This window comes from Callospermophilus lateralis, chromosome 1, assembly GCF_048772815.1.
Source record: "Callospermophilus lateralis isolate mCalLat2 chromosome 1, mCalLat2.hap1, whole genome shotgun sequence".
NCBI classification, from domain to species: domain Eukaryota; kingdom Metazoa; phylum Chordata; class Mammalia; order Rodentia; family Sciuridae; genus Callospermophilus; species Callospermophilus lateralis.
Window position 1 is genome coordinate 151,031,697 of NC_135305.1, and position 12,314 is coordinate 151,044,010.

A 12,314-nucleotide genomic window follows, 5' to 3' on the forward strand; every position below is an offset into this window, starting at 1 on the left:
TTGGTCCTAACCTTCTAGCAGCCACACAGAGCACCACCCTCATGAGTCTCATTTCTTCACCAGTGAAGTGAGGAGGGCTTGCTTGAGGGCATAGCTCCAGTGTCAGAGCAGGGACTGTTGGGAGTCACCCGGGCTCTAAAGAACTCCCCCCCCCCCCCAGAAGAGCCGTCCAGTGGTGAGCCCTGCTGGCTCACATGATACTTACCCTCCATTCATAAAGCACCCCATGCCAACTGTCAAACTCTTCAACTGTTAAACTGTCATAACTGTCAAACCACCCCTGGCTCTATAAATATGCAGAGCTGTTCCTCAATAAATGGGCATTTTCCCCAAAGACGAGCCTTGTTCATTCTTTCATTTTTGCCAAAATTCGGGAAGGGAAATTCCTCCCTGCTCGAGGGCCCCCTCTCTCAAGGCTTGCCGTCTTTGTTCTCTCTTTCGAGCGCTGCTCCGACTCGCACAACACCGGCTCTTCAGTAGGTGAGTTCCCCTATCGGGATCCACCTTCAGACGGGCTATGCAGGGGCTTTGACCATGATCGTCCAGCAAAACATTGACGCCCAATCTGGAGGAGAGAATGCACCCCACCACGACCTTCATGGTCATAATGGACTCTCTGGAACCCGGTTCATGAGCGGGAGGTCCTGAGGGGTGGAAGAACAGGCACTCCCCTCCCTCCCTCCCTCCCTCTCTCTCTCTTTCTCTTCTTCTCTCTCTCTCTCAATAACCACCCTTGTATGAGGGCCTCTTCTTCCCTCCCTGCAGACTCCCCCTTATTAAATTCTGCACACAAGATTGGCCTACTATCAATTAGACAATCAAAGTCAATGGCCCCCAGGAGGATCCCTAGATCCCGCAATTCTCAGAGATCTGTTTAACTTCTGCGAGCGCTCAAAAAAGTGGAAGGAGATCCCCTATGTTGAGGCTTTTTCTCTTCTTCGTTCTCATCCTGACCTGACTGGCAGATGAACCCCCTCCCTACCCACCTCCCTCATCGGCTCCATCCAGCCTCTCAGGTGCTCCCCCTGACCTGGCCGATACCTTTAGTGCCTCCAAACTAGGTCCCACTCCTTAGTCCCACAAACCATGGCCGCCTTAAGAGAGGTTGCTGGACCTGAGGGCATTATCCGGGTACATGTCCCATTCTCTATGAATGACCTCATGCAACTCAACCGAACGTTGGGCTCATTCACCACAGAAGAGAGTTTCAGTGGGTCCTCCAGGCTTATAGCCTCACTTATATGTTATTGGTTAATACTCTTCTTCTTGAGGAATGTACTAGAGTCTGGGAACTTGCCAGAGCCCATGCTGATGAAAGTCACTGAGTTAATCCCAATCACCCTCGGGGGCCACTCGCTGCCCCAGATCAAACTTCCGACTAGGATTATACACAAGCTGGCATACAGAGTAGGGACCGATTCTCTGCATGTATTATTGCTGGGCTCAATTTCCAAAAATTACAAGAGGCCCCATCAGAATTTCTGGATCAGCTTACGAAAGCCCTTTAGCAGTAACCTAGATCCCAAAACCCCAGATGACCGTCATGTCCTTATGACATATTTCCTCTCGCAGAGCTACCCTGACATCCGGGCCAAACTAAAAAAGCTTTAACAAGGCCCTGCCACCCCTCAGACTAAAATTTTAGATGCTCGCCCAGGCCATGCAGGGTGCTTCCTTGGGTCACCGCCCATCACCGAAAACCCCCTTGGGTGCCTGCTTCAAGTGTGGCAAGGAGGGACATTGGGCCAGGGCATGCCCCGCACCACACACTCCACCTACTCCATGCCCTAAATGTCAACAAAAAGGTCTTTGGGCCTCTGACTATCCTAGATCCTGTAGGAGGCCTATGACCAGGGGACCCTCCGACCTTCTGGGCATGGCAATTGAAGATTGACGGAGCCTTGGGTCCTTGTCCCTGGCTGTTACAATCAATAGACAGGAACCCAGGGTGTGGATTCAGGTGGATAGGTGCAAGGTTGCCTTTCTCCTTGACACCGGGGCTACCTTCTCAGTCCTGACAGTATTCTGGGGGCAAACAGTGCCATCCACCTCTCCTATTGTTGGGGTAGGAGGAAAGACCATCTATCCAAGAAAGACTCCCCTATTCCTCTGTTCCATAGACAACTTCCCATTCTCTCAGCCGTTCCTAGTTATGCCCCAATGTCCAGTTCCTTTGCTTGGCTGAGATATTCTCTCTAAATTCAATACAACAATCAACATCTGGGCTCCTGGCATCAGTCAGGCCCCAGAATTGGCCTGTTCATCTTTTCTGGCCCTTTTGGCAGAAGACTGGCCATTCTGCTCCACTTGTGAGGCTGACGTGAAATACCATACAAACCTGGTTGACCCAATTGTATGGGATACCACACCCCCGCCACCATTTCCTGCCCACCAGTTAACGTTCATCTCAAAGATCCTAACACCTTCCCCAATAAGGCTCAGTACCCCCTGTCCACAAAAGGTCTTCTAGGCCTACAACCTATCATTCAGGACCTTCTTAGCAAGGGGTACCTCTGTCCTGCTCATTCCCCTTACAAGACTCCCATACTAGTGGTAAAAAAGCCCAACGGGTCCTATCACTTAGTTCAGGACCTACAACTCATCAACACCTCTGTTAGGCCCTTACACCCTGCTGTCTCAGGTCCCCCATACTGCCACCCACTTCTCAGTCATAGATTTAAATGATGCTTTCTTCTCCATTCCCCTTGCCCCCGAATCACAAGATCTTTTTGCCTTTACCTGGACAGATCCCACCACCAGATATTCTCAACAAATAACCTGGACTGTCCTTCCCCAGGGATTTCGAGATGGTCCACACCTCTTTGGACAAACCTTGGCCTCCGACCTCCAATCTTTTCACCCCCAGTGCCCCGAATCCACTCTCTTGCAATATCATCCAGCAAATCTCTTTGCCCACCTGCGGGGAGGAAAGCACCCCACCATAGCCTTTAAGGCTACAGTGGCCCTCAGGGACTCCTTCCTTGGGCAGATTCCTAAAGTCCTAGTCCTCTCACCTTTAAGACTCGGCCACTAGAGAGACGCTTACCCTCCCCTTCCTCTCTCTTGCCCTGCCTCTTCCCTCTTTCTGGCCCTGGGAGTATTTGGTCTCTCCAGGAGGGGTTCCGAAAAGCCTTGGCCAAGGTCTCCCATGGCTCCGGCTCCATTCAGGATGAGAGCTTCGACTGTCAGGATTCGGTGACGACCAATCTCTGCAGCTTGAACCTGCCACTTAGGCACTCCTGATTTTTTTGGCTCTAGTGGGAACGCCCCTTTTGCCAATAAATCCATTTCCTCCTTCTCTGTGTCCTCTTCCCGCCTCCTTGAATGGGTAATGTGTCCTCTCTGCCGGTCGACTCTCCCCTACGGTGTCTCTTGGATCAAATATAGCACCCAGGCCTGGCCCACTCATCCCTTAGACAACCAAAGTAGACGGCCCCTTTTTGGGTCCCTGGATCCCTCCATTCTAAGGGATCTCTGTAATTACTGTGAGCGTTCAAGATTCTTCTAGCCCTTCCAAAGGGCGCTCAACAGATGACACAGTTCTCCTACTTTCTTGGCCTTAAAGGGATATCGGGCCTCTCCACAAAAGACCCAAATAGCATATAAAGAGGTCACATATCACTCAAGGGAAAAGGCCATTACAGTAGACAGAAAACAGCTTATTGTATCTATACCTACACCAAAGACCAAAGATGACAGTCACTTCCTCCTTCCAGGGTTCTATCCCTCCTTGTCTCTCCTTGAAAATCCTTCCATCTCTTTTCAGTCCTGCTCTCCATTAAACCCTGCCTCCCTCCTCCCATCTTCTCCCTCACATGAAGGGGTTAAAGTGGCGGGGTATGCTGTCGTTTTCCTCTCATCCATCACAGAGGCAAAACCTCTCCCACCCAATACCACCAACCAACAAGCTGAACTCATAGCTGCCACAGGGCATGCGAGCTAGCAGAGGGAAAACCCTCTCCCTATATACAGATCTCCCATGCAGCCATTTGGAAGAAAGGGGGCTATTGACCACCAGAGGGACAGCAGTCATTAATTCCACACTTATTTCTGGCCTACTAGGAGCCTCCAAGCTGCCTTCCCAACTGGGAATGATCCATTGCAAGGCCCACCAAACTGACTCCTCCCTTACTACTGTGGGAATTCCAAGGCCAATCAAGTGGCTCTATCAGCTGCCCTACAGAGCTTTACCTCCTCTCCGCTACTCTTCGTTACCACCGGGGATCAGCCCAAAGATCCCCAACAACTCTTCCAGTTTCTTCACTCTATTCCATTATAGTCCACAGAGTCTCACTACTTTCTTTCATTCCTTTTTCACCCTTTCCCCACGTGATAAGACCCTCCTACAACAGATCACTTCCACTAGTCAGATCTGCCAGAAAACTAATACCAATACTCCATTAAAACCTAAACATTTCCCTTCTCATAAGGCCCATGGTCATATACTTTTTTGGGATGAGTTGAAGCCTTTCCCACTTCTAACAAGCGGGCCTCTATGGTAGTTGATCTGTTGCTTACTCACATAACCCCCCGTTTCGGGATGCCCACATCTATCCAATCAGACAATGGCCCAAAATTCACCTCGCAGATAACTCAGGGACTGGCTCATGAGCTATCACTCCCTTGGCATTTCCATTGCCCTTACCGCCCTCAGGCTTCTGGAAAGTTTGAAAGGACCAATGAGTCCCTTAAAGAGACCCTCACCAAGCTCACCATGGAATTAAGCCTGAACTGGGTAAAGGTGCTCCCCTTGGCTTTATTGTTATTAGGGCCTTACCAAAGAAGCCTTCTAACCTCACCTTTCGAAGTCACATATGGCCGTCCCCTCATTCCTCCTGGATTGCCTACAGAACCCCTACCCTCCGAAACCTATGCCCTGCCCCTCCTCTTCCATCTGTGCTCTGAACTCTGGCGCTATCAAGACTGGCTCCTTCCCGACCCTAGTGTCTCTCAAAACCCTACCTCCTTAACCCTTTTTTACTATTGTTTACTATTGTCCACCAGGGGAAAAGCCCCCTTTAAAACCAGAATGGAAGGGCCCTGCTCAGGTGATTATGTGCACTCCCTTGGCGGCCAACTCAAGCTGTCTAATAACCAACTTTCCCCATGGATTCACATTTCCAGACTTAAGCCCGGTGCTCCTACACCTTCTTCAGAAGAGCCAAGGATCATCACCTGTTATTAAGTACTCTTGTCATCCCTCCCCATAGATCCCTTCAAGCCTGCTTCTCCTGTGTCTCCGTTCTTAGCCCAATACCTAATGCTCCCCCTCATTTCTGGCCCCTCTTGGGTCCTCTCTTCTCCCTATGTTTGGAGATTCAAAGCAAGTGACCCTAAGGGCCCCCTCCAGCCAGACCCCCTTCTCCTCCTTACCACAGAACCCCACACACACACTTGCTTGGATCTGACCAGTAGTGGGACCATTGTTTGTTGTCCTTCTGAGAAACCACTTAGGTGTCCGGAGCATGGTGACCCCTGAGTAAGTGTGAACTACCTTTATCATAAGAGAGCACTTTACCAGTTGCCTTCTGGGCCTAAGGAGGAACATGTGTGTTTTGTTTACCCTCCCAGTTCTGTAAGAATTTCAAGTATCAGTATTTAAAGTTGAGGTGTTTCACATACAATCTGGAGAGATCTGACTGCTGTCAAAGGGAAATCTGGTAACAATGGGCCACCGTCCTCCCTTGGCCACCTTCGTTCAGAGCTTGGGAGAAGGTGCCTTCTTTATTACAAAGCCCGTGCTTTCTTGGTGTGACTGGGGAAAGCTGGGAACAGTGATAAGTGAGAAGCAAGCTGGTTTGGAAAGCTGGGATATTTCGAGAAAGGTAAAGAGAGAAGCAAGCTGGTTTCAGAGACACCCAGGTAGGAGAGAGTTTGAAGAACGGCCTTAATAGAGAGGGGAGGGAGCTAAATGAAGAATGGAATTGAGAGTGTTAGGTGCAGGACAGGCTGGTCTGCAGGGCATGCCAAACAAAGTTACCTGCAGGATGACCTGGCTTCTCAAGCCCTCTATCTGGTTCTTTATCACCTGTTTGCTTCAAGCCCAAATGCCCAAGCCCCCGTTCAAGGCTGAACACTTAATCCCCCTTGTGCCAACAAGGCAGCTTGCAGACCCAGAGACCCCATTAGATTTGGGCTATAAAAACTCCCTGTGCCTGTTCCTTCCCTCTATCATAAAGTTCATTCAGACTCAGGTGGGTAAGAAATTTCTAATCAAGCTTTTAACCATCTTCTCCTCAGGAATTACCAATTCCTGGCTACTGATGGTACCTCCAGTCCAGACCTATGCCTAATGGACTGACATCATCATGGATCTGTGGTGGCAAGGAACCTTCCTTGATCTGGTTCCTGAAGTTAGACCAGTCCTCTCTGCCCACCCTGGGGGGGGGTCCTTACTTTCCTCCTCTCTGATTCTCCCACAGCACCCCATCTCAGCAGGAAACAACCAGAATGAGTCAACGCCCACTCTCATTTAATAACAAAGGGGGGCGGAATGTTGGGAGTCGCTTGGGCTCCAAAGAACTTCCCCATCCCCTGAGAAGAGCCGTCCAATGGTGAGCCCTGCTGGCTCACATGATCCTTACCACCAATCAGACTAGCCCTGTGGCTTACATGATCCTTATCCACCAATCAGACTAGCCCTGTGGTTTACACAATCCTTATCCACCAATCAGACTAGCCCTGCTGGCTCACATGATCTTTACCCACCAATCAGAAAGCACCCCATGCCAACTGTCAAACCCTTCAACTGTTAAACTGTCATATCGGTCAAACCTTCCCTGGCTCTATAAATATGCAGAGCTTTTCCTCAATAAACGGGCATTTTCTCCTACGATGAGCCTTGTTCATTCTTTTAGGGACCTGGCCTGACTGGCACAGCACACTGCCACCTCCTCATCTCTGGTCGCCCTTAGAGTCCTGGAGCCCTGGGTTTCTAGCCATTTGTCCCTTTGCTCCTCCCACCTTCTGTTCCAGATGAAGGAGGAGGGGTTCAGGCACCTCTTCACCGCCATCAGCATGCTGACCGACTACAGCCTCAAGTTTACTAAAGAAGGCAAGTTCTGCAAGTTTGGCTTCATAGGCTTCAAGTTCAAGGAGGAGGCCCAGGCTGCACTGAACCACTTCAACAAGAGCTTTATCGACACGTCCTGGATCACAGTGAGTGGGCCCCTGCCTGCCTGTCCAGAGTGTCACCCGCTGCTCCACCTGTCAGTGACACTTGGGTCCCAAGACTGTCCTTTTCAGGCCCTTTAGCCTTTGGCCTTCCTCAGCGGTTCCCGCTCTTCTGTGTGTAAGACTCTCAGGGGAGCAGTCAGACTGCTGCTGGGCCTGCCCTGGGCCCTGGCTCAGTGGGGGAGTCACGCGGAAGAATAGGCCTTTTGGAGCCTCAGCGGCACCTGTGCTGCTGGCCAGGAGGGCACTTGAGCCACAGGTGTGCGTCCTTCACTGCTTGACAGCAGGCGCTCAGGAGCCACCGGTCCCTGTCTTCAGGAGCACTGGCAGACGCAGGTGCTGAGTTCAGGATGGTCACTGGGTCAGGGACCCTGGGACAACTGAGCAGGACCCACCCTGGCCAGGGAGGGGTCAGGAAAGTTTCCTGGAGGAGGAGGTCCCACAAGGGTCACCCACAGGTGTTCACTGACATGATAAAACGTCCCCAGCCTTTTGCTGAGAAGGGAAAAGCCAAGATGGAGCAGCATAGAGCCCAAGGCACCGCACGGCCTCACCTCTTGCTCTGTGTGGTGTGGGCGTGGTGGCCTGTGGGGTCATCAGGCGCTGGTGATTCATCTTTGGTTGCAGGAGTTGGAGTCACAGCCTTTTGACCTTCATCATAGACTTAAGGGACTGCTGTGGAAGTCCACACAGCCAGGATGTGACCAAATGGCAGGCTCTTTCTTTGGGGAGGGTTGTGGGTGACCAGGGCATCCTTACCTGTCTGGGAGTTGTCACTCCGGGCTCCCAGCAGGACCGGCCCTCACCAGGGTCACCTCTGAGAGTGCCTTGGAGGCTTTGGTCTGGAGAGGTCTGGCTCAGGCTTCATCCTCAGCACATTCCTGGCCCCAGGGCCACCCGTCTCCTGTTACCTGGGAGGTTCTCCCAGACCAGCGGAGCTTGCCTATTGGTCACCAGTGATCCCAGGAGCAGGGGCGTTGTTGGGAGTCTCCCTGAGAACTCCCCGGGTCTTTCAGACATGGCGGAGGGTAAATTACCAGTGGGCGGCTAGAACTCCCTGGCCTTTCAGATAAGGAGCCCCTAATGGAGCATGGCGGAGGGCAAATTGCCAGTGGGCGGATAACAAGTTGTTTTGAAAACCTTCTAATTGGCCCTCCCGTCTTCCGTGATCCTGGACAGCTCGTGCCCCCCATGAATTTTATGCAGGGCAGACGTGCGTGCACCTTAGGTGATGACCTGACCTTTACTATGATTGGCCCCGGGAGCTTCCTGGTTTAAGATAACTGACTCTCACTTTCTATATAAGCTAGCACCAGCTTGCAGTAAAGTGCTTCATCTTTGTCACTGCTATCTGTGTGTGTGCATTTTAATCTCTGACAAGAACCTTGGTCTTTCAGGCGTTCCCTGCACTCGCCCTTGCTGATCACTGGCCTACATCATCTCATTCTGTCCTCAAAGCCACCATTTGGCATGGATGGTCCTGAGTCCCCAGTCTCTGTCCCTGAGGGCCTGGGTCACCTGGGGCAAGTTGCTTCACATCTCTGTGCTCCAGTTTTCTGTTTTTGAATTGGGGAGAGCTGTGGCTTTACTGCCCGCTATCAGGAGCCTCAGCATGTCCACAATCCTCACAGAGCACTCGGGTACTGCGTGGAACTCGCCAGTAGACGGTAGCTAGTGTAGTGACATCACGGAGCACAAAGCCAAGGCAGGTTGGTAGTCCCCTGCTTCTGCTCTTCTAGTGGCAGCTGCCTGTCTGTAAAGCCCAGGTTCCCAGGTGCTGAAGGGCAGGACCCTCAGGACTGTGGCTATCACAGCAGGTGTGACAATCGCCCTTTCTCATGCAGTTGGAATTGTGCAAGTCCTTCAGGGATCCAAGAAAGCCCTGAGCCTGGAGCAAACATGCCCAGAGACCAAGGCAGCCCGAGTAGCCCTCACAAGGCTCCGTCCCCCCAGAAATTAAGAAGGTATGCAGGTGACCACGCCAGCACCAGGCCTGTGTGGGCAGGCGGTGGCTCTGGAGGTGTCTGCAGTTCCATCTGCCCTCCCCCTCCCGTGTGGCCTCATCCTCTGCCTCTGTTTTTAGGATGACAAGAAGAAAAAGGCCCCACGTTAAAACGGAGCAGGTGAGTCTGTCCTGTTAACCGGGAGGGCAGGGGCAGCCGGTTGGAGGGGTGCAGGCTGGTTCAGAAAGCAGAGCCCACACCTCGAGTCCTGCTGTGTCCCTGTGGACTCGGGGTCCACCAGAGATGGGGAGGATGCTCGCCCTACTGGGAGTTTGGAGGGCTGAGCCCCACTGAGTCCGCTCTGCTTTTTCTCCTGTGTCCCTGCTGCTTGCCTCCAGTGCCCCCCAGCTGAAGGAAGACACCAAGTTCCAGGAGTTCCTGTCAGTTCACCAGAAGCGGACACAGGTGGCCACTTGGGCAAATGATGCCCTGGACACTGAGTCCCCAGAAGGGAAGAGCAAGCCGAGCAGCGACTACCTGAACTTTTACTCTGATTCTGGTCAGGAGTGTGAGGAGGAGGCCGCTGAGGAGGAGCCGGGAGGTGAGGCTTGGGCATTGTGTCTGTGCACCTGTGTCCCTCAGCTGCAGCCCTGTGGCCCACCAACACCTGCTGGCAGGCACTGGCTGCCCCTCCCTCAGACATCAGGCCTGGGGCTGTCCACACATGGCTCGGGAGCTTTCTAGTGGGGGGATGAGGTCACCTGCAGACAGGTCTGCCATGACTAGTCCTGGTCAGGTGCTTGTCAGTCGGGAGTGTTCACTGAGTGCATGCTGCATGCTGGGCTCTGGGGATATAGCGCTGAGCTGTAGACAGGAATCCTTCCCCATGGCGCTGTCAGCTGTCATTGTGGTGAGAGGAGAGCAGTAAACAGATGAGCACCCAGGGACACGTCATGGCGTCACAGCCGCTAAGGAGAGGAAGCAGGAGAGCTTGGGAGGGAGCTGCCAGGGAAGGCCTTGCGGGTGGGTGAGCCTTTGTCCTCTCAGGCTTAGCGTGCTGGGGCAGCTGATGGCCAGTGACCAGCTGCAGTATGGGGTGGCAGCTCTGGTTGGGGGTTGGTCAGGCTGGCTGAGGGCAGAGGATGTGAACGTAGCGTCACCTGTGCACCTGGCAGGGTTTCTGCGCTAAGCTGCCATCTGGAGGATTTGTGGGACGTGGTGGGACACATAGCTGGGGGCAGAGGGGTTCGCAGACCAGGGCACAGCATCACAGGGGCTCAGGATAGAGGAGCGCATGGCTGCAGGGCAGACTGGCTCTGGTCACTGGAGCAGGGAGAGTGGGGCCCAAGGAACTCACACAGGCCTGGAGCAGAGGGGTTGGGGCTCCATCCTCAGCTTCCAGAACTCACAGGTGGGGGTGTGAGGCTAGAAGGACAGTTGTGACAGACAGCTGAGCAGGCACACTCCTCCCCCCCAGCTGTCTCTATAGCACCCCTCAAGAGCTAGCATATCACCAGGTGTCCCCTGTAAGCCGTTCACACCTGTGTGCTTCCCGCAGGGTAGCAGATAACAGGTGAGGAAGCCAGGGGCCCAGCACTGGAGCTGGGCTGGGGTGAGGTCCTAATGTTTGGGGTGTTTGCTGCCTAAGTAGATGATCGAGCGTGGCTCCCACCGGGGTTATGTGGGTGGCCCTGTGAGATGATGGGTGGGTGCCGTAAAGGGTTCACTGTAGAAACGGTTGTGCTGTGTAAGTGCTTTCTGTGGCATGTGAAACCTCTTAGTTACATGACACAATTGGGAAGGTAACTGATGACTGGGAGGGGCCATCCAGGGGAGAGCCTGGCAGGCGGCAGGGATCCATGGAGCTGTGTGTGTGGCGCGGGAGCTTCACCCTCTCACAGTGCCCATCAGAGGGTTTATTGGGGCAGTGGGCACCAGTGCCCTGGTTGTGGTGAGTGTGGCCTCAGGCCACCCCCCAGGTTTCCAGCCCTGTGCTGCTGGAGTCTCTGGCTGCTCAGGAGGGTGACCTCCTCCCCGCCCCCTGCCGTCTCAGCAGAGCAAGGCCTGGAAGCTAAGGCAGGCGGCTGCCCAGCGGGGGCTGTTGGACATGGAGTACCTGAATCCAAGGTGGTGGCAGCCAAGTCCTCTTCCTCAGAGGAGGAGGAAAGCGAGGACGAAGCTGTGACAGAGGCAGCAAGGAAGAGGAGCCCCCTGCTGCCCCGACCAGCCAGAGCAAGGGAGCCCAGGGACCCTGCCTGGGAGGGGGAGGCCGCAGGAGCCTGGAGCCTAGGTACATGCCTACAGGAGGGACAGCGGGGGTGGGGGGGTGGGTGTGTGTGGGGGGGGTTGTGTGCCTGTCTGGGGGTGTGGCCCCACGGCTGGGGGTGTGACACGGAGGAAAGCCCAGCAACCCGCCATGCACTCCCTGATCCTCTGGGCTCATTGCCTGCTACCGGGAGGGGTGGCCTGCCGGGACTCTGGGCACGAGTGAGGTGGTGACGGCTGGGTTACTTGGTGTTCAGTCACAAGGCAGGCAGGTGTGGGTGGGCTCCTCGTTTATGGACAAGCCTGCTGTCACTGGATGCCATCACAGTCACTAGGCAGGCATTCTCCTGCCTCCATTTTATAGGTAAGAAAACTGAGGCCCAGAGAAGGAAAGTGACAGGTCAGGCCCCAGGACCTGTCAGGCTATGAAGTTGAGATTGTAAAGGTGGACGCGACTCCCACCTGGAGCCCTGTCCTCCGGACACAGGGCATGAGTCCCAGTTCCTTCCTTGGAAGCTCCAACAAGAGGAAGGGGCTCCGTCTGCTGCCTCCTCTTCCCCTTGCTCTTCTCCGCACTCCTTTCTAATGCCCACCCTGTCCCTGTCCCTGTCCAGGGAGGTCAGAGGGCGAAGTGTTCAGCTCTCAGCTCTGACCCTGTGTGACTGCTGGGCCCGAGGGTGCTGCAGCTCCACAGGCCTCTCTGACTCTCATCTGGAAGGGACCTCCTCGCAGCACCTGTGTGTCACCAGGCAAGCAGACATCAGTGGTAGCCAGGTCTCTGCCCTGGGGCTCCTCCCATCTCCCCTGGCCTTTGATGGCCTGGGGCACTGCTTGCCTGGCCATGGTGCCCTGAGCCCTGGCTACCGCCCTCAGAGGCAAATGGAGACCCCACAGCCGCCACCTCCACCTGTGCCTGTACCCTGAGCCCGTGGC

General features: G+C 54.1%; 1 pseudogene; it reads left to right on the forward strand.

The window, feature by feature from the left end:
* The first annotated feature begins 1,086 nt into the window (after nucleotides 1–1,086).
* LOC143642076 (putative RNA-binding protein 19) overlaps nucleotides 1,087–12,314 on the forward strand; it is a 32,896-nt pseudogene continuing 21,668 nt past the window's right edge.